The sequence below is a fragment of the Sinohyriopsis cumingii genome, chromosome 17, assembly GCF_028554795.1.
Source record: "Sinohyriopsis cumingii isolate HCF-2022 chromosome 17, ASM2855479v2, whole genome shotgun sequence".
NCBI classification, from domain to species: domain Eukaryota; kingdom Metazoa; phylum Mollusca; class Bivalvia; order Unionida; family Unionidae; genus Sinohyriopsis; species Sinohyriopsis cumingii.
The window spans coordinates 17695245-17720490 of NC_142977.1; the positions used below are offsets into that span (position 1 = coordinate 17695245).

Sequence of the window (25246 nt, forward strand, 5' to 3'; positions counted from 1 at the left end):
AGAAGTTTAGGGTTTCTTCACCGTATTGCATTTGCTCAGAATTAGCAAATATCTTGACTACCTACACAACTGAATCAACAGTTTTTCTATATAGTTTATTCCTTTTTATCTAGTATAGCATATCCTACACCAATGTGAAGTATTTTATGTTATATTTATCGCGTAACGTTTGATAACTATAGCTTTTGTTATCGTAACCCTTAGGGGTGTATATGTAGTATCAGTTGTTGTATCTGTAATATCAGTTGTTGTATCTGAATTATCAATCATTATTTCAATGGGGTATTGCTTGCTTTTTAGTCTCATTATTAAATTTTACAGGTGCATGAATTTATTGTTAACTTGTGATGACTTCTCTTTTAATTTTCACCTTATTCCGGTTTGGTAATTCTTTATAAGTGCTATATAAGACAGCTGTTAATAGCTATTTTGTTCCTTGTCCAAGAATTAATTTAGAGCACTAGTGTTTCCAGCGAAAAGAATCACTTTTCTTCAAAACAATTTGAAGAAAATAAAATAATTAGCCCAAACTGGACACAACATAAAACACCTGGACGTCTCAAGTGTCAATGCACGACTGACAATTATTTCTCAGTATATCAGTAATAAGTCTATCTAAGACGCAAAGCAGATTCCCGGATTGGGGTCAACCTTCTAGAAATGGAAGTTTGTTAACTGATAAATAGCACGTCGTCCAGGCATGGCCATGACTTACCATACTAATTCTCACCTTGAGTAAGAATTAAAAAAAATTTAAAAGTTGTTTACCAGAACTGCCACTGTTTCTCAATCAAGGTCAGAAACTAGATACAACTGATGCAATATATAAGTTTGATAATGTTATTATGGCTCTAAATAAAAGTATTGTTATGTAAAGTTATTTGATCTGGTTTTGTCATATGCTGTGTTATATGACTGTCATACGCTATCTGCCTTTGTTGTTGTTGTTGGTGTTGGGTTTACCGCCATTTTTCAGCACACGATAGGCTATACATGGCGGCCAGTATTAATGGTTTAGGAAGAACCCGGGAAATACCCGGAAAGAACCACCGACCCTCGAGAAACTGCTGGCAAGTTTTCTCACATATCCACATTGGCCGAATCCGAGACTCGAACCTACGCAGACAGAGGTGAGATGGCAGTGATCCGTAACGGAGAGCGCATTAGACCACTCGGCCAATCGGGGCCCCCTGGCTTTGTTGTATTAAACATTTATATTAATATTATACTTACAGAGTATAATACTGTCATAATATTATTGTGCATGTTTCAATAATATAATGATTTCTTAATAACTAGTTAATGAAAGTTTAATCACAATTGTCGGCATATATATATAAATAGTTGTCAGAACGAGAAGAAAAAAAAGAGGCACCACTAAGGGTGCATATATACCAATTTGCTTACAAACAAGATAAAAAGAGCTTTTCAAGAATTATAATTACAATATTGTCAAAATAAATTTGATATGCACAAATAAACTTAAACAGATCTTGAATGACGTATGACTTTGTTTAACTTTGACTTTGCTGTTTTCAGAAGGACCCCTTTCGGCAGGGGTGACAAAGTTATAAACAAACAAAAATAAAATCAGATGAAAAATAGTATCCAAATGTGTACACCCAAAAAATATGTGCAGTTTTTATATTTTTGATATTTTGATACTTCAACTGATCTTATTTTTTCATAAAATTGAACTTTTTTCTCGATGTTTCCGTTGTCATTCAAACGTGTAAATAGTTCAGGATTTGAAAGAAAAAGTATCTCCCCTTGGTTTCCTCACTCTTAAGTATTGTTCAAAGAAGCTTTAATTCCCTCTAGTTTGGTGTATGATTGATGGGTGTAATATGTGTTATAGAGTATACAGCTTAGCCTTACTTCAGATGTGCACCTTTCAAAAACTTCTAGCTCCGCTTGGTCATTTTCACTTCCTGGAATTCAGAGGTAAATTGTAAAAAACAAGGTCCGATAACTTGTTTTAAATACAATTTATATAAGTTATAATTCATCCATTGTACTTTTAGAAGTTTGTATTGTCTAGTTGGGCAAAATTCATTTTCCCTATTTTCATAGGTGCTAAAGATAGTGTACTTTAGACTAATTCAGGCTGATTTTTTAGCAAAAGAGGGCAGTCATTTTAGTTAGCAGTGTACTAAGATCATGTACAATTTTAATAAGTACAATATCCAAAGAAATGTCAGCCACATTACATCAAAGAAGCATAGTTGTATGCCAAAATTCTCTCCACTGTGCATGTTTTAAATGCAAACAATTTAACCTTGCATACGTCACTCTCTCAAAAGTACATAATAACTGGTGAACGCACCCTCTGTGTGTGTTTGTGTGTGTATGTGCGCGCGCGCGAGCGAGCGGGGAAAAAACGCTGACAACACAGAGTGGAAAAACACGACCTAACAGCTTCTACTCTGTTTAAGTTTTTATCTAATAGACAAACATACTAATACAATAAACACAACAGAACGCGCTAAATTTATCTAACTTTACACGACCATGTCTAATGTAAATGTCTAATATCTAATGGAAATGCTTGAGTTTGTTAGATATCGTGCCTTATATGTTTGAACTTCGATGATAAAATGACAACCTCGCTGTTTCAACCATACAATATCCAGGGAAATAACTCAATCTTCTAGTGCATCTTGAGTATTGGAAGATTTATCTCCCATAACCAGAATAATCATGCGCCTGCACGATTAAGTATAATACGTCATTTTCATTTGACAAGATGGCGGGAACACGGAAGCGGGTCGAAAATAGACGATGTATTAGCTTTGTTTTATTTTTGTTATTATATATCAATATTGTATCCAGTGATGTGCAGTGCCTGTCTGCTACGGGCCAATACATTGACTGGTAAGTAGTTTTACAGACAACAAGCCCAGTCTGTCTTTGGCACATCAGTTGGACATGCAGACGATAAAAAATATTGACATATTCATCACATTTTCGATTTCATCTTCCTCGTATGTATTTGACAATCATTTATCAGGAAGATAATATTGTTTTGGAAAGTGAACAGAAATATTTTGGAAAAGAAGAAATGTATTGTCGTCGTTTTTTTCTTTCTCTCTACACTATTTAAAATTTAGATGGCAAAGGAGAGATCTGCACACAAATTTCCAATCTTTTGATTTGGTCTCCATTATATGCAACCCGGATATGTAGTCCTACAACATAAGACACAACACTCGATATATTTTTTTTTTGGGGGGGGATGATGGGACATAGCACAAAAACAAAGGCAACATGTGCTATGTCTTACATTGTAGGTCTACCCGGATATGGAGAGAACAATACACTTTAGTGCACAGTGTTTCCCTTTACCCTCAACTGTGCTTCAGGAACTCCCATCCCCCCAATTTTAATTTGACCCCCAGTTTTGATACCAAAGTTTGTTTTGTACACAGTCTGACCCCCAATTCTCACACCAAAGGGATTTTTGACTCTCAGTCTTTCACCTCTAGGGGATATACACTGGTGCAAAAATTCTTGTATGTGTTATTGTGTTTCACAGTTGATGAAGGTCACAGTCTGATATATCACAGCCATCAACCGCATACACCACAAAATCAGCCCAAATAGGATGAGAACACAGTGAGTGGGACATTTCATTTACACATGACTGGGACCAGTTGGAGGAAAAGTCGCGGTTTTTAACGACGCACATACAGTCAAGACTATAATGAAACAAGAGGTCACAACATATATACTTTATGACAGTAGAATATGTGTAGTCGCTTTGCTGATTTGCTAATCAGTGCAACAAGTGGCGTTATTTAACTACTTTCAGAAATCATGAAAACATTTAAATCAGTTCCAACACAGCTTCTGCGTGTTGTCTTTGAATCTATATAGCTTTGGATAAATGTTCAATGATATGTACACAAGCAACTAATTGTCAACTTGCATTTTTATTTACAAATTGCCTCATGCAAGTGCAGGGCTCAAACTAAAATGCTTGAAAGTGCCACCAGAATTTTCATTGTTATGACATTAATCTTGCAAAGGTTAATTACGGTTAATGTCCACTAGCATATTTCATGTTTTGAAATAACAATTTATAAATGCTGTACCATTATGTAAATTAATAAATAAAAAATAAATATATGAACAAATGAAACAAATTACTTAGGAATATAGAAAAAGTTAACTGAATAAAATTAACTTTGAGAAGAATAAAAGAATATTCTCTTCTTATTGATTTATAAAAAGTCTTTAATATTTTTTCTTGGAATGTTTGCACAAAGTGCTCTCTTTTCTGTAATTTTGGTGACAGTCTCAAATGGATTCGAAGACATTTCCAGCGATATTTTATTAAGTTTGATGCAAATCATTTATTTTAGATTTTTCTCAAAATAACAAAAGTTTGCAGACAAGGTGATTGAATCTCGTGTTTTTGCTGAAATCTTAGTAGTTTTGTTGAAGAATGAGAAGAAAGTGCAGATAATAAATATTCAAGTTGAGTTTATTTCATATTACAATTTGTATGATACAACATTATTCCAGAGGACTCTTAATTTTCTTCTGGATGATACAATAATTCTAAATGTCTCTTACTTTTGAAAAGGATGATACAACATTATTTCTACATGGCTCTTTTCTCCTGGATGATGCAATTTTAATTTTAGATGGCTCTTTTCTACTGGATGATGCAACTTTTATTTTACATGGCTCTTTTCTACTAGATGATGCAATTTTAATTTTAGATGGCTCTTACTTTTCTGCAGGACCAGCATTACAAGCTTTGGAATATTTTGCTATTCATGTATTTTATTTGGTAATACTCTCAGTTAAGCTTAAATTTGAGAGTAAATTGCAACAAATAATTCTACTTCATGTATAGGCTAAGAAAAAGCTGTAAAAAATGTATGTGGTCCAAGAGAAGTCTTAGACACATTGAAAAAATAATTCTGTTGAAATCTTTGCTGTTCTTCATCTTTAAGCATGTATTTATTTCATTCTCAAATAATACAACCAGTCCCTTATCTACAGTTGTGCAAAGTCATAGTTATATATGAAACTTTCAAATAACTTTTAAATATTTTAATTATCTTTTTCTCTGATTAGACTGTTTTTATGAAGATCAACATTGACTAATGGAACTGAATGTTTTACTTCTGTACTGTGTCAAGGCAACTATTTACCACTGTTCAAGTGTAAACAAAAGTACAATTTACATAGTCAATGACTTTGACCTCTGTGTGTCTTTTCATTTAAAGCATTTTTCAAGCCTAAATACAAGTTTCTTTCTAGAAATTCCAAATATCTGATTTATGAATTTTGTTGTCAGTCATGAATCAGACTTTTTGAATGAGCCCAGCACATATAAATGGTTCAGAAAATGCAGTGTTTCAAAAGTTAGCATGCATATAGTAACAAGAACTTAAAGCATTTGGATTCAAGTGGATCTTGCAAAAAATATTTTTATAGAAAGAATGCTTTTTTGATGGTTTTACTTGTTATTAGTACAACCAGATCAGGTGGTATCTGATGAGTAAAACCAATTTTTGCATCCATTTATTCACAATTAGACTAGGTTTTTTTCCATTGGCATCTTATTGTGTAGTAGGTCAAATGAGGATGTGTATATAAATAGGGGTTTGATAAAACAAATCATGCCTATTTTTGATCAGTCCCTGAAATCATTTTATTATTAGATTGTATGGTTATGTCCAAATAAAATTCCAGAGGAATTATTTATTTAAATTATTCATTGAAATTAATAAGTTCTCATTGACATTCAGTTATTACACTATATTGGAATTAATGTAAAATCATTCAGAGTGATACTGGATTGCATTATTGTGGTTCATCAGGACGGTGAAAAATATTGAAATTCATTTTTTTGGGTATATTATTTTTACTTGTGATAGGACATATAGACTTATTTAGGATTTAATTCTCAATATTGTACCTTTTAAATTTTCACCATGTAACTTAGAGAAATACATTATTTGTTGATTTTACTTACAACTGATGGTTTCACTTTCTTCATTTTGCTTATTATAAGACCTAGAGTCATAACAGAAATTGGAGGATCCTCCGGATCTCAGTTTGTTTAAAACATCTCAGAGATATAAAAAAAATTGTCTTTATAGTTTAAATGAAGTTTGTTTCAGAATTTTCATTGTCCCTGGTAATGATTTTAATTTTGCACATTTAACAAATCATTAGTGGAATCAACAAGCATTCACAGTGTCATCTTATCTTGAGAACTTTGTTTTAAATCTGACACATGGTGGATAAAGTTTACAAAAAAGGACAAATTGCTTGAGCTTGCCAGATGTTATGGTCTTTGGGAAGCAAAACCATTTTTAACAAAACAAGAAATAAGACTATTTTGGTTCGGTATTTTGTGGGAAAGGACATTTCGGATAATAGTGCTTTTGGTTTGATTGGTTGGTCTGTATCTGGTTTGCATAGGTATTTAAAGGAATTACAGTGAAAAAGATAGAATTGGAATTAAGAAAGTGTCAGCTTCAAAAGGAAATGATGGAAAGGCAAATGTAGAAAAAGAGAGAGGAAGAAGAAATACATATTCCCTTTTTGTCAACTCATAAAGCATTTAGTATTGTTTATTATAAAACATGTATTCTGAATTAGTTTTTTTAAGGACACATTTCCTGCGTGGTATGTATTTTCATTCCTGTTTTAATTTAATGATGGTAATTATCATTGGTATATACGGTATAAAAATGCCAGGTTTTCGCTCATGAAAGTTTTTTTCATGGGAATGTCACTGTAGCAGATGGAATCATAGCATTCGTAGTGATCATTCTTGGAATTGAAATTAATTGTGGACGATTTTATTATTGTGTTATAGTTTTGTCCTGGTTTTTCTTTTTTAAATTTTGTATTATTGTAGAGGTAAAGAAAAATCATTAATTTATGTGACTAATGTTTAAACTCAACATTCTATTTAGTGAAGAAGCGAATTTGTTATAGTAATTATGTCGTCACAACAATAATTCACAGGTGATCCAACAGAATATGTACGACTTTTTTTGTTTAAAAGAAATGAAAATCGAAGACATAATGTAATAATTGTGAGTTATCTGCAAAAATCGGAAGATATTAAGATATCGGGAGGTAGGACTGGAGCGATCCCAAAAATCGGGAGTTTTTTTCTTTTTTTGGGAGGGGAGGCACCAGACAGATACCCTCCCAATTTAGCCAAAGCTTTTAAATAGTTTTATGTGTTTTATGTGTATTTGTTATCCCCGAAGGTGTGTTGTTTGTGTTGTTTTTAAATAGATTTTCGAAATTTTGAGTTAACAATTTGGAAAGGGGTATTTCAAAGTTTCCCTAGTGTGTCTATAAGATTGTTCATCCGAGAATGATTTCTATTATTCTCTCATGATTCCTTCCTTAGTAAATTTGTCGACCTTGCTAGGGTCGCCTATGTCCCATGTTTGCTATATGAGTGTGCTATGTGTTGTGATTGCTATTATTTGTTTTCTTGTGGGGACAACATATTGTGTCAAATCTATTTTCAGTTGTCTTACTTTCTCTGTGTTTCTAATACACAGGCAGTGTTCTTTTAATTTGGAATTTTCTGCTAGTAGCGTTATGTATATAACTTTAAAACCCTATTGGTTTATATGTGTGCAGTATATGTCGCTCTCGTATATTGAGAAAGATTGAACTGTGCTCAAGGTGGGGTCTGGACTTTCTTTATTATTTGTATGTCTCCCATCTCGAGCAGGTTCTCTTTTATTTAAGTTTATACCAAAGTTTCAAGCATATTTTTATTATATTTTGTCTTTTTAGTACAGTATGGATCTGTATTATGGTTAGTATTTAAAGATCGAAAAAAATGGGGGTGGAAAACTAGGTTGATGTATTTATATTGTTAAGGATGTCTCTTATTTCTATTTTTTTATTATCCGTTCTATAAGGGTTCCTTTTCCAGACACTTCCATGGGCATGTTCACTTCGCGTAGCGCCATGTGACATAGCCCCATGGTGTCCTTGTCTGTACTTTCCTCATGGGGGATATTATCATCTCTTATCTATTGTTATTTATTTATTGTAGTATTGTGTGTGTTTTACTAAAAGGGCCTTTCTTATACAGTGGACATTTTGGCGGTACTCTGACCATATGCCGTCTCACTGAAGCCTCTCCCGTCAGCCATGCATCATGGATGTATTTGGATTTTTAGGGAGCCTAGTTTTGACCAGTGCCCCATGCTTTTTTCCAGTTTATATACATATGTTCTTTTTCTACTTTACATGTTATTTTCCCTGTGATTTCCTACCTTATCCAGTTATATGAAAGTTTTTCGTCAATTTCCCACAATTCCTTTTTATCTCTATATTTAAGTAACAATTCTTTGGTACTTCTAAATTTCCTAAGTATTACAACTAATTTTGTAAGACTATTATTTTTATATATGTCAATTCTGTTTCTAAGGGTAAAACCAAACCAGTAAATATATATTCCCTCCCACGGTAGTTTAGGGGCTGAACTTAATCTTTTGAATCTATTTAGTGTATTTGTTATTTTGAGAAGCATATGGCTAGGGATTCCTATTCCTTCCCTTTCTTTTGCCCTATATAACGTTTCTTTGTTTATATAATGCATTTTGAAATTCCATATATATTTTACAATCTGGTTATCTATCTTGTTTAGTGTAAGGTTATTTATGTCTATCGACTTCATAATATAATTTATATTAACATACATTTATGTTTTTGCCACTTGGGATCGTTCCATGATGCATAGTGGTGTAAGTGCCCAGATATCAACATTTTTATTTCGTTTTCTATTTTTGTACAGTTCTCCTTTTCTTCATTTATTCCAAACTATATACCTAATGATTTAACCTTTTTTAAACAGTTGTGGTGGTATATTTGAGTGTTTACCTCTCCAGTTTCCAAAAGTTCTGTTTTATCTTGATTAATTTGCGACCCGGATGCTTTACCAAATTTTTCAAATTCCTTTATTAAGTGTTTAAAGGATTTTGGATCTTCTGTAAAGTTTGTGCAATCATCTGCATGTTGCAGCATTTTCACATCATCTTTTATATTTGGAACTTTTATACCAACTATTTTTTCGTTGAGTTTTATGCTAATACTCAGCATTTCAATTGCTATTGCATACAATAGCGTAGATAGTGATCATCCTTACCTCACTGATCTTTGGATTTCAAATCTTTCTCTCATGGCTTGATTGACCTTTACTCTAGAGGTTATGTTGTTCTACAGTATTTTAGTCCATTTTCGGAAATTATCTCCGAAACCGAATTTTTAAAGAACTTTTTGTATATATTTATGTTCAAATCTATCAAAGGCTTTTTCTTGGTCGAAAAGTACCGAAGCAGCTTTTTTTTTGTTTTCATGTAAGTAGTCTATAATTGTTTTTATATTAAGTATGTTATTTTGTATATCTCTTTTTTTGGATCCACATGTCTGATATACACTGATCATTTGGTCCATACCTTTTTTAATCTGTTTGCTAATATTTTGCTTATAATTTTGTAGTCCATATTTAAGAGGGAGATGGGCCTCCAATTTTTTAGGTCTTCTCTTTCTCCTTTTTCTTTATATATTAAAATTATAATACTTTTACTCATACTTTCAGGCATTTTATTGTTACTAAATAATGTATTATTGTATAACCATTCAAGTATGGGCAACAACTCTCCACAGAATTTCATATATAAATCTGCGGAGAATCCATCTCCTCCTGGTGCTTTCCTTTTATTCGATGTTTGGATACTTTCCCTTATATCTTCTTGCGAGATGAAATCCTCACATAAGTCTTTATGTTCTGAGGATATCACCTCGCAAGGGATATCTTGCAAATATTCATCGATTGTTTTCCCTGTAATGCTTTGCGTATTGTACAGATTGGAATAAAATTCTTCAATATAGTTCATAACTTCCCCCTATTCTGTTGCTAATTTATTGTAGGCAATTTTTAATTTATCTAATACCCCCCTTCTCTCTTCTCTTTTGTACAATCTGTATGCTGTTTTATGAATTTGGGTGAATTTTCCAGCTCTAATTACTCTCCCTCTCATTTCTTCCTCTATAATCGTCTCTAATCTTTTTTTAATTTGGTTTCTAGATCATTATTATTTGTTTCTTGAAGTTGAAATTTTATTGCTTCTTTTTTCATTTTCATTTTCATGCTTTTTATATTGGAGAAAGTAATCGCTATTTCTTTGAATTTCTTTTTTAAAGTTTCCCATTCTAAAATGATATCTAAATTCCCTCTTTGCTTAAAATCCTCTATTTCTTTTTTTATTTCATTTATAACATTAATATCTTTTAAGAGTGAATTGTTAAGCATCCATCTTCCCTTACCCCATATTATTTTGTTTTAATTTCCATAATCATGTAGATAAGTTTATGATTTGATATTTTTAAGTTTTATATCCCTGCTTCTTTATGTGAATTTTCATCGCAATTTGTAACAGAAATTTATCTAGTCTATTTCCTTTATATTTCTTGTTTTTGTATGTATATTCCTTCCTTAATATATTTAGCCTTCTATATATGTCAACAAATTCATGTTTTTTTTTTTTTAAAAAAGAATTCCATTTCCAGTTTAATCCATACATCGTTCCGTGTTAAATCCCCTTCCCTATCAATATTTTCACCTACCCAATTAAAATCTCCCCCTATAATGACATTTTCCATGGTATATTTTTCAAGGTATTTCGTAAGTTACTCTAACAATATTTTCTTTTCTTCTGTTGGCTGGCAGATATATATTAATTAGATGGGTCTTTTCAATGGTTATGTGTATAAGTCTTCCTTTAAAAAATTTCCCTTCATCTATTCTTTCCCACATTAATCCTCTTTTATTTTTAATCGATGTTGCTACCTCCCCTTTACATCATTTCCTTCATAATCGTCATTTAAAATTATACCGTCTAAATACTTTCATACATTGCTTTGTTTTCATTATTAAAGCCATTATGAGTTTCTTGGAAAAACATTATATCGTAATTTATATCCTTTGAAAATTTAAGTAACTTATCTTTATTTATTCCATTAATATTTATAGACAGGATCCGTAAGTTCATTCCTTCCATTCCTGTTTCTTACCAGGGTGTCGAATTGATGGTTATACTGTCTTAGAATTGTTTTTTTTGGTTTGGTTCAAATAGAGGCACTGGTTTCCCCACCCTCTGAGAAGAGTTGGGCGAGGTTTCACTTTCTGTTATCGTTGTATTATTAGTTTCTTGTAGAGTGCTGTCTGGTTCGCTTGTTATTACAGTCTGTCTTGCTTCTTCTTTGCTGTCCAATTCCGTGTGTGTTTTTGTTTCAAATTCCGTTAATTCTTCTTCGCTAGTCATGTCTTTTTACATTTCGCTCTCACTTTCAGTTCCTATTTCATCCTCCTCTGTATCTTCATCTTCCTTTGTCTTTTTGGGTATACTTTTTCTCATCTCGGTTGGTTCTTTCATGGGTGTTGTATTTTTCTCTTGTGGTGATACGAAGGCCGCTTTTCTCTTTTGTCTGTTTCTTCTGGGTAGGGGTGTCGACGTCAAAGGTTTAATCCCCACCATTTCATTTTCTGCTTCTTCTTGTGTTATTTCTATTTCCAGTCCTTTAAATCTATTTTTAGAGTATATTACTCTCCCTTGCGGGTATGTGGCTCTTTCCAGTTCTGTTCGGACTCAAGATTTCTTCCTTTTCTGTTTTTTTTTTGGCCATCTCCATTATTTGTATTATCAATTTCCGGTAGTGAGTGTATGGTATCTTCTTCTGCTTGCTTTTCTTCTCTTATCTGCAGGATTAAATTGAGTATTCGTTGTTCCTGTTTCTTTTTTGTTGTTTTTTTGTGGGTTTTTTTTGTTGTTGTTGCTGATTGCTCTGTTTGTTTTCGGTGACTTTGCTTGCATACGTTGTTCCATTTGCATTTGTCTCTGTTGTTGCTTTTGTTCCTGGGCATTCTCTTGGGCCATGCCCTGTTTGATGGCATACGGGGCACGCTCTGTCTTTTTCATAGCCCTTATACCAGCTCTTTAGTCTGAAACCTAATAACATATAAATATATAGGGATCGTCTTTGCCTCTTCTCTTTTCACGTAGATAAATCGTATCCCAGATTTGATGGGGGCAAAACCCCACACAGTAGCCATCTTGTGTGTGATGACTTTGGTCCCGATATTTTTTTCAATCTTCTGCACCAGTTCTATGTTATCAACTGCGAGTGGGAGGCCCATAATATGTATTTCGGTTGCTTTGGGCTCTATTTCTCTTATAAATGATGGTGTTTTGGTGACCGTAACCAGCATTCCTTTTATCTGTAGGGTATTCTTCTCTATTAGGGGGCTTCTCTGTTTTGGATATAGCACTAGTTTGTTGAGCCCTCCATTTTGCAGTGCATCTATTTTCCCTTTGTCGATTCCATGGGTGTTTAGCACTGTTAGTACTTCACTTTGCCTCGGCATGGTTTGTGATATCCCGAAGTCCAGTGTTTGTACTCCTTTGGGGTGGCAAACAATGAGTCTCGTGTCCTCAATCATGGTTTGGAAATAATGTTTAAGTCTAGCCCCCCACGGATCTGACCTTGCTGGCATTGTACCTCCTTCCATGTTTTCCAGGTATGCGATTCAGCTGTAGTCAAGACTTACAGGTCGCACACTACTATTTATATCCTGTGCTAAGAAATATCTTGTTTTTGGGAAAAATTAAGGCGGTCAATATCTCTCAAAATTAGGTTTTTGTAAATCTATTAATGTCAATGTTTGTTGTTTCTTTGGTTCTATTTTGGTTGCTTAAAGCAAAAGGTTTAAACCAAGAGGTTTAAACAGAGGTGAGTATATATCTCAGTCCTGCCGACTGTATGTTAATCCCAGCCGGGATTAATACGTGCAGTAAACAGAGTCTGGATAAAATGTATGGTTAAATACAATATGAAATATACAAAAAGGTGTTAGTTTGTATAAACGTCTCAACAAAATTCTCACTCAACCTTGCTTTGTCCTTGCCATCTGTTTTGTTCATGCTATAGCAAGATTTTGAGTAAAAGCAAATATTTAAAATTCTCACTACATTGCTTCTCAGTAATGACTGTGCTTCTCAGTAATGTGTGTCAGAATCTTTTTCTTCCTGGCGTGAAAGTTGACAGGTATGGTGTAAGGTCGCTTACATCAAAGCAAACTACAAATCAGCTTCTACGGTATTAGCATCTAACCGTATTATTTGTTCGCTGTGTTGTCATACTGGGATTACATTTTAATGAGTTAGGTATTTAAAATTTCAATGCAAAGCAAAAGCGTAATTACTGGTGCACTGATATAAATGTCTAATGCAATAATGCATAAACAAACAATCGAGTCAAAAGGGAGAGGTAGTGTTACAGCAACTCGCGAATTCTAAATTCTTGTCATCTTTCGATCAAATTATACACAAATCTAAATTAGGCAGAAACAATAAGAAAACAGAAAATTAAAAGAAATACTTTTCAAACAAGTTTATACAATTTCTTTTTAATAATCATGCATGTCAACCTCAAGATAAGTATACACTACTTTTTTTAATGAAACTTTGCCTAAATAAATGCATTTAGAACTTACCTTGTGCATCTTGAGATGTCTCTGAGTTGTAGGTCGGCTTATATGCAGGTCATGCACTTTTTAGTGTTTATACCTGTTAAGTTAGGGGGTCGGCTTATACGCGAACGGGCTTATACACGAGTATATACACGGTACTTTGTCTTTGAGAAGTCTTCTAATAGTGAAAGTGTTCAGCTTTGTTAATGTTCCTTCTTCAGTGTCAGTTTGGCATCAGACTAAGTTTCAGGACCTGTGACTATTGGAGTAGTGCTTCTTTACCTATAGAATGTATTTATTACTATGAATTGAGCTAACTAGAGATAAGATTGTGGTTAATTCACTAGTAACTGACAAGACTTGTTGATCCTATTGAGAGTGAAATCTCTTATTTGTATCATAGTATCGTATGTGTGAAATGAGAATGATGTTGTGAAAGAAATATTCCTTTAGATGACACACTTATTGGTCAGTCTTTTGATAAGGTCACATTTGCTTCTGTTATTTATCAATCAATAGATATTAATCACAGTAATCCTCAAAAAGGGTGACAAAACACAGTCACTCACTGTCAAACAGGAACAAGATCATGCGATCTCCTGTCCTATATCAGACGAATATTAGTGAAAATTAATCTACACGAGTTCCAATTTCTTTCTTTGTGCAAAAATGGAGTCTTTAAGAGAAATTAAAGAACAGCTGAGGTACTTACTGGTGACAAGTGGTTGGTGAGCTATCAAAGTATAATGACTTGTCAGAAATAGGTTCGGTCAGTGAAACGTTTTAATTACAGTTGCCTTTCTGCACATTTGGTCCAAGTAGTTAATTAAATTAAGTTACCTTTTTCAAGTAATAAATTACTTATTGATAACTTTTAGCTATGTTGGTCAATGACTGATTGGATGGTCAGCTATTTTCCATCTATCCATTTTGCCACTAATGAACTACTTGGAGGATGCTTTGAAACTTTCATACACATTCGATCCATGGTGTTATTGCTACCACTCATGGATGACCACAGCAACATATTTTCACTAAAATATTTCTTTGGTATCTCATAGGGTCTTGTTGTCTCTAAAGAAATCAAGATGAGAAGGGTGTGGTATGTCCCTGAAGCACTAAATAACCTATATGTGTGCAATGCAGTAAAGCACCAAACTAATTGAAAGGAAATGGCTACCACTCAAACTTCATATATGGCTACTATGGCGGCCATCTTGAAAATCTTGATATTGCTACTCCATATCAACTCCTGGTTTTCACTAAATCTGTTGATATCTTGTTGACCTTAACTAAAATGGGGCTGATCTGAATGGCAGACATATTCAAAATCTTGTTTTGGCTTGCATCCATAATGTATGGCAATACCAACATGTTTACACCAAAGGACTTAATATGATATTTATTCAGGTCTAAATACAAATGGTGCCTGTCTGACAACCATTATCGCCACCACAATAGCTGTGGTGCAAATATTCCTGTCACTAATCTTCCTGAATGTGTGGTATTATCAGCATGGGATTTCTACTAAAGATTTCTAATCATGTCTAGATGGTCCTAAATAAAAATGGTTTCGATCTGACGTCCAATAGGGCCACCATTAAAAACCCGAATAAAGATCTTGTTATCACAACCTGAAAAGAAAAAGTCATTTGAATTTAGGGTTTTCACCAGAAGATAGCCTGTGATGTCCAATTGGTCTTAAAGGAAAATGGTGCCGATCATACATCCAATATGGCCACAAAGCAGCCATCTTGAAATTCTTGTGTTTGCTAGTTATATCTTGGACATAGTGTTATGTCTCTATTCCTTTCCAAATGGATTATGTAATACATTCTGTTTTTATAAAATATAAATAGTGTGTGGCTTATGTTAAAATAATTCTTGCAAGTCTCAGCCATAAATATTAATTTTTATGGTTTCATGTGTCTTTGTTAATAGTGAACAATCGAGGATACATTTTAATATATATGAAAGTTTAAAAGATGAATATGCCAATGGGTTCCCAGGTACGCAGATACCCGCCAGTTGATAATAACCCAGGAAACAAAATGGTCAAATGGACAAATGGATACCCGTTTTAAAAAAAAGGTTTCTTACAATTTACTTGTCATACATGTACTATATAATAATACAAAAAAAGACACCTCTCCTTTCCCGTGAAACCTATTCAAGAATAAATGCTCATATTTCAAGCAAGTTTTTGCATTTCGCATAGTGTACTAAATTTGGTCCCGACCCATAGGTCAAGCATTCGACTTTGTATCATACCTTTAAGGAAGGCCAGACCATTTTTTTTCCATGCTACTGCTTGACATTACCATGAACACGCCCACTTAATTGGCAAGTGTAACTCGATGAATGGAATACCGTTCTCTCACTGGCCAAAAGAAAATGACGTACTGCACCTACTTACAACTTTTTTTGTTTTATTATATGGTACCTTTATGACATCATTAAATACAGGCCCCCGAGTTCCTCGTTTGACCCCTGTTTAATATCCTTATTTGCCATTTATAGCATATACTTAAAACAAGAAAACAGACTGGTTTCTTGAAGGTGACACCACATGTTACAGAGTCATTTTATTTTGATACCACATACGTAGCAAACCAGTCTAAATTGAAAAAAAATTGCGCCAAATATCATAATAAAGAGGCTTTATTGATGTGAATGATGGATGTTACATGACTGAGAAAGAGTAGATGGATTGTGTTAAACTTAAAAAGATTTAGCTTCCAGAAAAGGACAAATTAATAGCACTTTAAAAATTTTGAAATAAGAATTCAACAGTGTTGTAGTACAGCAGACATCATTTGTGAACTTTACGACTATTCACAAAAATTACTGTAGACATGTGGACTAGTTATAATGAGTGTTATGCATAAATAATTTATCACTTTCTTTTGTGTCTTTACTTTTGTACTAACTACTAATCCACATGGATTTAGCTGATTTATGACAAAATTTTTAACTGCAGATCCAGGTAAGTAGAAAATAAAAATACGTATTTCCTATAGTTTTCTGTAATTATGGCATGTAATATATAGATTGCTCTTTTATGATCAGATTACCCTATTTTGCCATTTATATTAATATCATTTATATTAATATACATTGTGCATATACCTCTCTTGGGGGTCGGCATGTGTGAACCTACAACAAAACAGTTCAGGTTCACATTTAATACAATTTACTTTTGATCAGGTGCACCGGTGATCGATCATAAGATTAAAGGGTACACAGTGGAAGGTTTCTAACATTTTGACATCTCATATCACAGAACAAAACCTGAGATGGTTCGAACGCTCAACAGTTAGAATGAGATGGTCTTATATTGAATTCCTGGAAATTCCCTTCTCCCAGTGGAGCATCAGTCCCTTTCAGGGACTCTTGTTTATCATATCTCAGCAACTACATCACAAAACTATTTAATTGTTTGTGTTCCATATTTTTAAAGAAAACATAACTCTGTCCAAATGGTTGGCACGTATAGAGCTTGACAGAAGAATGCACAGAGATATTTCAAATTCATGCATTGTTTGTTTATTTCAATCTCATCTCAATGACTCCTCCCTTTGTTTCAATTAATAAAAGGTGCATTTCACGTATAAGCTATTTTGGACTTTGTCAAAAATGTCTGATCACATGTTGCTTGTGAACACAAATATATATATATATATATATATATATATATATATATATATATATATATATATATATATATATATATATATATATATATGATTTACAATTACAAATTGTAATTATCCAAGAGACTGCTGTGTGGACAGAGGAATGGATTATTGATTTATGGATACTCACCATACTAGGTTAAGAACCAAATAATGTTATGGCATGCACTGCAGTATTCTTTCTCTCTCTCTCTCTCTCTCTCTCTCTCTCTCTCTCTCTCTCTCTTTTGTGTCATTCTTTTGACCAAACTTTTATTAATTTGATTTTATAAATTAATATGATTCCATTGTATCATTCTAGACCTTTGTATAATTTTTCCAGGATATCTTGCCGTCAATAAAGTTCATTTTTAAAAATATATAATGGACGATCGATGTCCTTGCACAGGTTCATATTCTACAAGCTGCCTCTCTTAGACAATGATAACAGACATGACGCTAGTGGAGAAAGCTTTTACTACATGGATGCAAATAGCTCAGAATGGAAGCTTTCCAGTGTCGGTATGGGTTCCACGCTGCATGCTGTCTACAACAAGTTACAGTAGATATACAAGAATCTTACACCAAGTCGGGATTAAACATTACATGGAGCTATATGTAGTCGTAATTATTTTGAAATGTAATATGTTAAATTGGTTTGGAATGTTATATGTTAAATTGGTTTGGAATGTTATATATTAAATTGTTTTGGAATGTAATATGTTAAATTGGTTTGGAATGTGATACACCACAACCTCGATAGCTCGCGCCCGGATAACTCGCGATCACACTTATAACGTGGTGTCAGGTGTGGCTCCCAATATTTTTCGAAAGAAAATATATTTTAAATATATTTAAAATATGCTGAACGTGATAAAATTGCGGTACGAATTGGTAAATTAAACCTTGATACATCGCTCGTTTTATCATCTAAAATGGTGATTAATGCCAATAAAGAGATAATCCATATTGTTAAATCTGCAAGTTCTAAATAAGATCATATATTAGGTAAGTTTTTAAAATGATAAACAGTTGTCAGTACACTGTAAATATTATGGTGAAATAGTGATCAATGAAAACTTCTAGTAAATGCTAACAGGTGCCAACAGAAAATGAAATAAACACCAATTAAATGTCTTGCTGTGTAAAAATCATGTTCTAATCTGTAAGAACCTAATTACATGCCAGCTATGTTTTGATCAACAATTTGGGGAAGTGTTTGTTGCATTAAAAAATCAATTAAAAGAGACCTGTGTTATTTTATCACTTTCAATATGTCTTTTGTATCAAATCAAGCAAGGAAGGTACAAAGAAAAAATTCAAAGTCATGCAAATCTGAGCATAAGTTATTGTGGTCACTACCATTATCAAAACTCATTTTATTTGACCATTTGAAAATGGTTTCACATTTGTATATACTTAACATCATTAAAGTATATAGAGGGCGCTTATCAGTTATTTTGTACTTTTGAGAGAGCGACGTAGGTAAGGTGAAGTTGTTTGCATTTGTAATATGCACAATAGAGATAATGTTGGTATACCTCTATGCTACTTGTATGTATTGTGGCTGACATTTCTTTGGATACTGTACTTGTTGAAATTGTACATGATCTAAGCACACGGTACAACAAAATGGATGCTCCATGTGCTTGACAAATTAACCAGAATTAATCAAAAGTAGACAAACTTTAGCAGTTATTAAAATAAGGAAAATAAATTTTGCTGAAGTAGACAATAGCAGCTACTGAAAGTGCAATGAACCACTTACAAAATATATCTGAAAAGTAAAAAAAGTTATCGGCTATTTTTTCTACAATTTACCTATGAAGTCCACGAAGTGAAAATGACCATGCGGAGCTAGCGGCTTTTTTATTCGAGCACATCTTAAGTGAGCCCAAGCTGTATACATACTCTAGAATCTAAATTATACCCATCAATCATACATCAAAATAAAGGGAATTAAAAGTTAGTTTAACAACAACTAAGATATAAAGTCTGTATTATATAGCCAGTATAACCAGTGAAGAAGTCTTGGAAATTATTTTTCCTTACAATTCTAACCCTATGCGAAATGCGAAACTGTAGAGTACCACCTTATTACTAATCAGTAATGTGTCTTAATCATTTGTAAATGTGACCTTGGAGAGTAAAGGAATCAAGTGAAAGGCGTACTCAGTGACTGAAAAGCTGTGTATCATATATAGGGTTCATAATGGTGAAGCGAGAGCCAAAGTTTGCAATGAACTAAAAATTGCTGAGTCGACACAGATCAAATAATTGGGTAATCTTTAGGATTTTGCTCAGGGGCAGAGAAATCAAGAAGTAACACAGAAAAGTATTATCGTGTTCAAATTTACGTTTCAAATCTGTAGACCCATTACATTCATGTTGGTAATGATTAACCCTTTTGATTTTTGTTTTCATTTTACTTCGTCCACAATCAAATCTATCATTCGTTAGATGGACAATGTTTCTCGAAAAGAGTGTCAATCTTTTGCATTAAAAAACCCGTCTAATTTGGATCAAACAATAAAACTAAAATGTATCCAATTCAACACAAATTATTGACGTAGTACACAATGTGTGAAATGATACACGTGTTAAGCGAACGGAAACAATGTGGAATAATGTTTTTGTTGATCTCCTCAATATACTTTAATTTATCCTGAAATTAATGTTGCTTTATGAGGAAAAATAAACAATGTACACCGTTATGAAGAGATATGTATTCACAGTTAATCTCAGCACGATTATAAATTGAGTATACAGCACTATAACTTGTCAACCCACCCACCCCCTTTTGCCATTACATCGATCCCTTTATTGGTTTTTTATTTATTGTATAGGTCCCTCGATAATTCGCACCTCACTTATAGTGCGGTCGATGTTTTTGGACTCCGACATGCATGTGTTATCAAGGGAGAGGTGTATGTTAAATTTCTTTGGAATCTTATATGTTTAATTGGTTGGGAATGTTATATGTTAAATTGGTTTAGAATGTAATATATTAAATTGGTTTGGAATGCTATATATTAAATTGGTTTGGAATGTAATATATTAAATTGATTTGGAATATAATATGTTAAATTGGTTTGAAATGTAATATGTTTGCAACAGTCTAGTTGTCTAACTGTTGATATAAAAAATAATCACAAGTCAGTTATGCCGGTTGAACAGGCTGCGACAAATTTCATATGCATACGTTAATCGATGGGACTTCCAGGTAAAAACGCTGAGTCAAGATTACATGTTGGAATGCTTTAATGAGAAACCAATGCTGCATTAGCAGTAAGAAAACAATATCCCCTTTCCTTTTTTATGAATGATTGATAATTACAATACCTGCACTTTTTAAAACAAGTGGAAGGGGATTATGTCATCCTGTTCATTAACACAAATTGCTCCTACATATTCAAACAGAGACTTCATAACATTGGCGTATGATCGGTGGATATTATGTAAATATGCACAAAGGTTTTGATAATTTGTAACAGACCCTGGTATTTCAGCTAGGGTAACATTGGTCATTTTACATAAATAAAGTTCGTGGAGAATTAGTATGTGTGATTAATGAACCAGTTGTCAACATATGTCAGATTATACTTTCAATTATGCTCCTAAATGACAGTTTCATAATGGACACAAAAAGACAAATTTATACATGGAAGTGACATTGACTTCAGAATCCAAACTTTACATTCCATGGGGCTTAGCCCAGGGTAATAGGTTGTGCTGTATCCAGCCTTACCTTCCATTGGACTTATCCCAGAGTCACAGCTTGCTCTGAATCCAACTTTACCATCCATGGGACTTAGCCTAGTATCATAGTTTAGACACTATTTAGATCTCTTTGCTATAACCATGTATATACTTACTGGGCATAAAGAAACATGGTCCTTTATAAAGGGCCCACATATTGGGGTGGAGGTCAAAACAGTGAAATGTGGAGATACTTGTGTTATAAACAGAATTCTGTTTAATATTGATTTTCTAACAACATATACTGTTCTCTACTTGTACAATATTCTCTTGCTGTCATTCTCTGTCTACTTTCCATTTCAGGGAGAAAGAATGGTCCACCATGGTATAAGTGGAGATGTTAATAGAATGATATGTATGTAATTAAATTTTGATTTATTTATGTATTTTTCGTTCCTTCATTTTTATTTATTTAGTTGGTTGATTTTGACCATTAATATTACATTTTTGTATTTTTTTAACAAGTACAATTTGAAGTATATTGCTGGAAAAGATTGAATCGAACACGTATGTTGGCAATTTCACAATGAATAAGGGATTATGCAGATCCAGCTAAATTGTATTTGCTCAGTAAAACTTTTAGAGTATACTTGTAACTAGTAAGTGTCAATGATGATCCCTGAGGTGAAGCAGAAAATTTGGAGTGAGATGCAACTTGATAGCAAGTTCCATTCACGTCAGTCATAGAATTGTTCATCATAATTCTGTTTAATTCTTCATAATGTAAGAAATTGGCATGGTGCCATGATATTTAACGTTTCATTTTGTCATTATTATACAAAATACACACTCAGTCTGTCAGATCATTTGCATGTACCACAAGTCTAAAGGAGTCATTCTGCTGGATCATTTGCGTGTCCCACAAGAGTAAATGAGTCACTGTCGGATCATTTGCATATACCACAAGTCTAAATGAGTCAGTCTATTGGATCACTTGCGTGTACAACTAGTCTAAATGAGTCACTGCTGGATCATTGTCATGTACCACAAGTCTAAATGAGTCACTGTCGGATCATTTGCATATACCACAAGTCTAAATGAGTCACTCTCCTGGATCATTTGCATGTACTACAAGTCTAAATGAGTCACTGCTGGATCATTTTCATGTACCATAAGTCTAAATGAGTCACTGTTGGATCATTTGCATATACCACAAGTCTAAATGAGTCACTCTGCTGGATCATTTGCATGTACATGTCTAAATGAGTCACTCTGTTGGATCATTTGCATGTACAAGTCTAAATGAGTCACTCTGTCGGGTCAGTTGTTTGTTCCACAAGACTAAATAAGTCATGTATTAATTGCTTAACCTGATTCCCAGTCCTTACAAAGCCACTATTAGCTTCAAGATTAATAGTTGGGAGATGAACTGAATTCTTGCCAAGATCTTTGTCAGGAAACAGAGCAGTCTCAGGCCAAGGTCTGTAATTGGGAGACAGACCAGAGTCTGACTAAGATCTTTGTCAGGAGACAGCAGTCTCAGACCAAGGTCTATAATTGGGAGACAGACCAGAGTCTGACCAAGATCTTTGTCAGGAGACAGCAGTCTCAGACCAAGGTCTATAATTGGGAGACAGACCAGGGTCTGACCAAAATCTTTGTCAGGAGACAAATCAGTGTCAACCATGATCTAATCAGAAGATGGGCCAGTGTACCACATGCCTAAACAAATAGTATATGTATCCATGGTTTAAATATTACATGTATCCATGGTTTAAATATTCCATGCATCTGTTTAAGTGTTACATGTAATCATCGTTAAAATAATACATGCATCCATGGTTTAAGTAATGCATGTATCCATGGTTTAAATATTACATGCATCTTTGTTTAAGTGTTACATGTATCCATGGTTAAAATAATACATGCATCCATGGCTTAAGTAATACATTTATCAATGGTTTAAATATTACATCTATCCTTGGTTTAAATATTAATGTATCCTTTGTTTAAATATTGCATGTATCCTTGGTTTAAATGTTACATGTATCTTTGGCTTAAAGATTGCATGTATCTTTGCTTTAAATATTACATTATCCTTGGTTTAATTATTACATGTATCAATGGTTTAAATATTAAATGTATCCTTGGTGTAAATATTACATGGATCATTGGGGTAAATATTACATGTATACATGGTTAAATGTTACAGCTATTATTAGCTATTGCATTATGTGACAGCATATCAGGGTCTCTGTTGTTTTAGTTGGACTATATAAGTGACTATATGCTGCATGTCAATTTATGCTGTGGTTTATCTTGAATAAGGAGATACATTGATTTTTATCTTCATGAATGAAAATAGAAATTTGATTTTGAAAGTGAAATAATGTTAATATTCTAAAATGTGATAATGGTGGGATGCCTGTAGGAGTTCCTGTCTTACCTATGTATACAGGGAGCTGTCATCAAAACTCTGTTCACAGGGGAGATTATATTCTCTGCTGTGTTTGCAGAGACCTTTGTCATCAAAACGCTCCTGCTTGTTCTTGATATTTGATGAATAATTATTCCAGCTCTATTATTGTGTCATGATACCATTTAGGCAAGAAACCATGCAATGAATACTTTCCTTTTTATTTTAAGTTGCTACTAAAATATATCTTTACTTCTACTTGTGACCTTAGTAATTATACATTTTTGAAGCATTTATGATTTCTTGTTTCAACTTTAATATACAAAAATTGTAATTTGTTTGATATGTTTTGTTTTCTCCATTTGGATTACATCTTTTTCAGGTGTGGTAGCCTTTGGAAAAAAAAGATGGCTTCTAGATGCTGCATAGCACACCAAAGTTTCCCCCCAGACAGGCTGAACGGTACACTTGGCCAGATAGTGGTGATATTTACGGACAGACATTTCTCTGTATCTCCCTTTCTAATGGAAAATCTAGGTTAGTTACAAATGGTTTGGATTAGCAGGGTATATGAGAGTTGTCTGCCATTTGTATGTTTATCCTGTAATAGCGATGATATGTATTTATTCAAGAAAAACACATGTCTGATCACTGGTCTTACGTGACAACTCAACAGCCTTTGAAATTTCAAAAGAGAAAATTAACAAACTCTGTCTTCTGCATGGAGGTAGGAGGGTAGTCAGACCTATTGGCTGATGTATCAGAAGAAATTCATTGTACATGAGTGTATCACACAGGATATAACCAAGCATATCATGGATGAAAAAGTTCTTTTTAGTATCAGTATTACCATGCCTGTTGCTGTTGCATAGCTGGTACTTTTCCAGGAGGAAAATACCCCAACTCTATGATGAGACTTCGTCCTCCCATTAGGGTGAACCCTAAGATTCCAGAATACTAAAAGACCTGAAAAATCCTGTAATTTTGGTGCATACTTTCTCTGCACTTTTATTGGTATCATGGCCATAATGGCTGCACTTTTGATATCCAAGAAGATTGCCATCGCTTTGGAAGATTAAAAAACATTTTATATTCATATATTAGTGGCATATTCTAGCAGATGTTTGGTTATTCAATGCATGAGGTTGTTTTTTTTCTCTGTCAATTGAACTTTCTTAAGAGTTATGCAAATTTTCAAAATCCATGCAAATTTGTGTATGGCTTTGAATTTTATCCTTCTTTTCCCCTTCATCAGTGGCATTAGTTATTATAGAGAAAACAGATTTGATATGGGTATGTACTTTGTGAATTTATCATGTCCTTGCAAAATTGAGGTCTTTGGAATCAACTTGATTCATATTGTTTGTTACAAGTCATCGTAATTGACATCGGCTATATTTTGAATTTAGCTCTTCTTGTGTTCAATAAACATTCAGTTAAAAAGGTCGCACACCACTTTTTCTTCTTCATATTTCCTGCTCAGTTTTTGAACACAGCTTCCCTTTCAGGTTTTGTTTCAGAAAACTATGCTTGATTGCTACCAATTTTATTAGTAATCATAAATACTAATTTTTGACAATTCAGTAACCCTTCGGTTTAGTTTACACCTGGTTGACATTGTCATCTTTTATTTTTCTGTTCTGGGGTTTAGTGCATTGTTTCTGCCTAAGTAAAATGACACATGAATATGGATACATTAGTGAGAACTCCAGGGTATGTGACTTCTCACTGAAATTATCATAATTACTGTAGATTTAGTCCACACAATCCTTGTTACATTTAGTTACATAGAAGTTTTTGTAAATTAAATCTCTTCTTTTGCTAAGAAAAATGTCTTAGCAGGGCATGGGTAGATGTGGCCACAGGAAGTCCCATTGGGACATACACCCCACTAGCTTAGTTAGTACTTTCTGTGAAAGAACA

General features: G+C 33.5%; 1 pseudogene across 1 annotated transcript in view; it reads right to left on the reverse strand.

The window, feature by feature from the left end:
• Positions 1 to 14749: 14749 nt before the first annotated feature.
• The window catches only part of LOC149777838 (sideroflexin-2-like), a 48218-nt pseudogene continuing 37721 nt past the window's right edge, over positions 14750 to 25246 (reverse strand). The window contains exon 7 of the transcript XR_016415693.1: positions 14750 to 15168. The product of XR_016415693.1 is annotated as a sideroflexin-2-like (transcript). The remainder of the gene's footprint in view (positions 15169 to 25246) is intronic.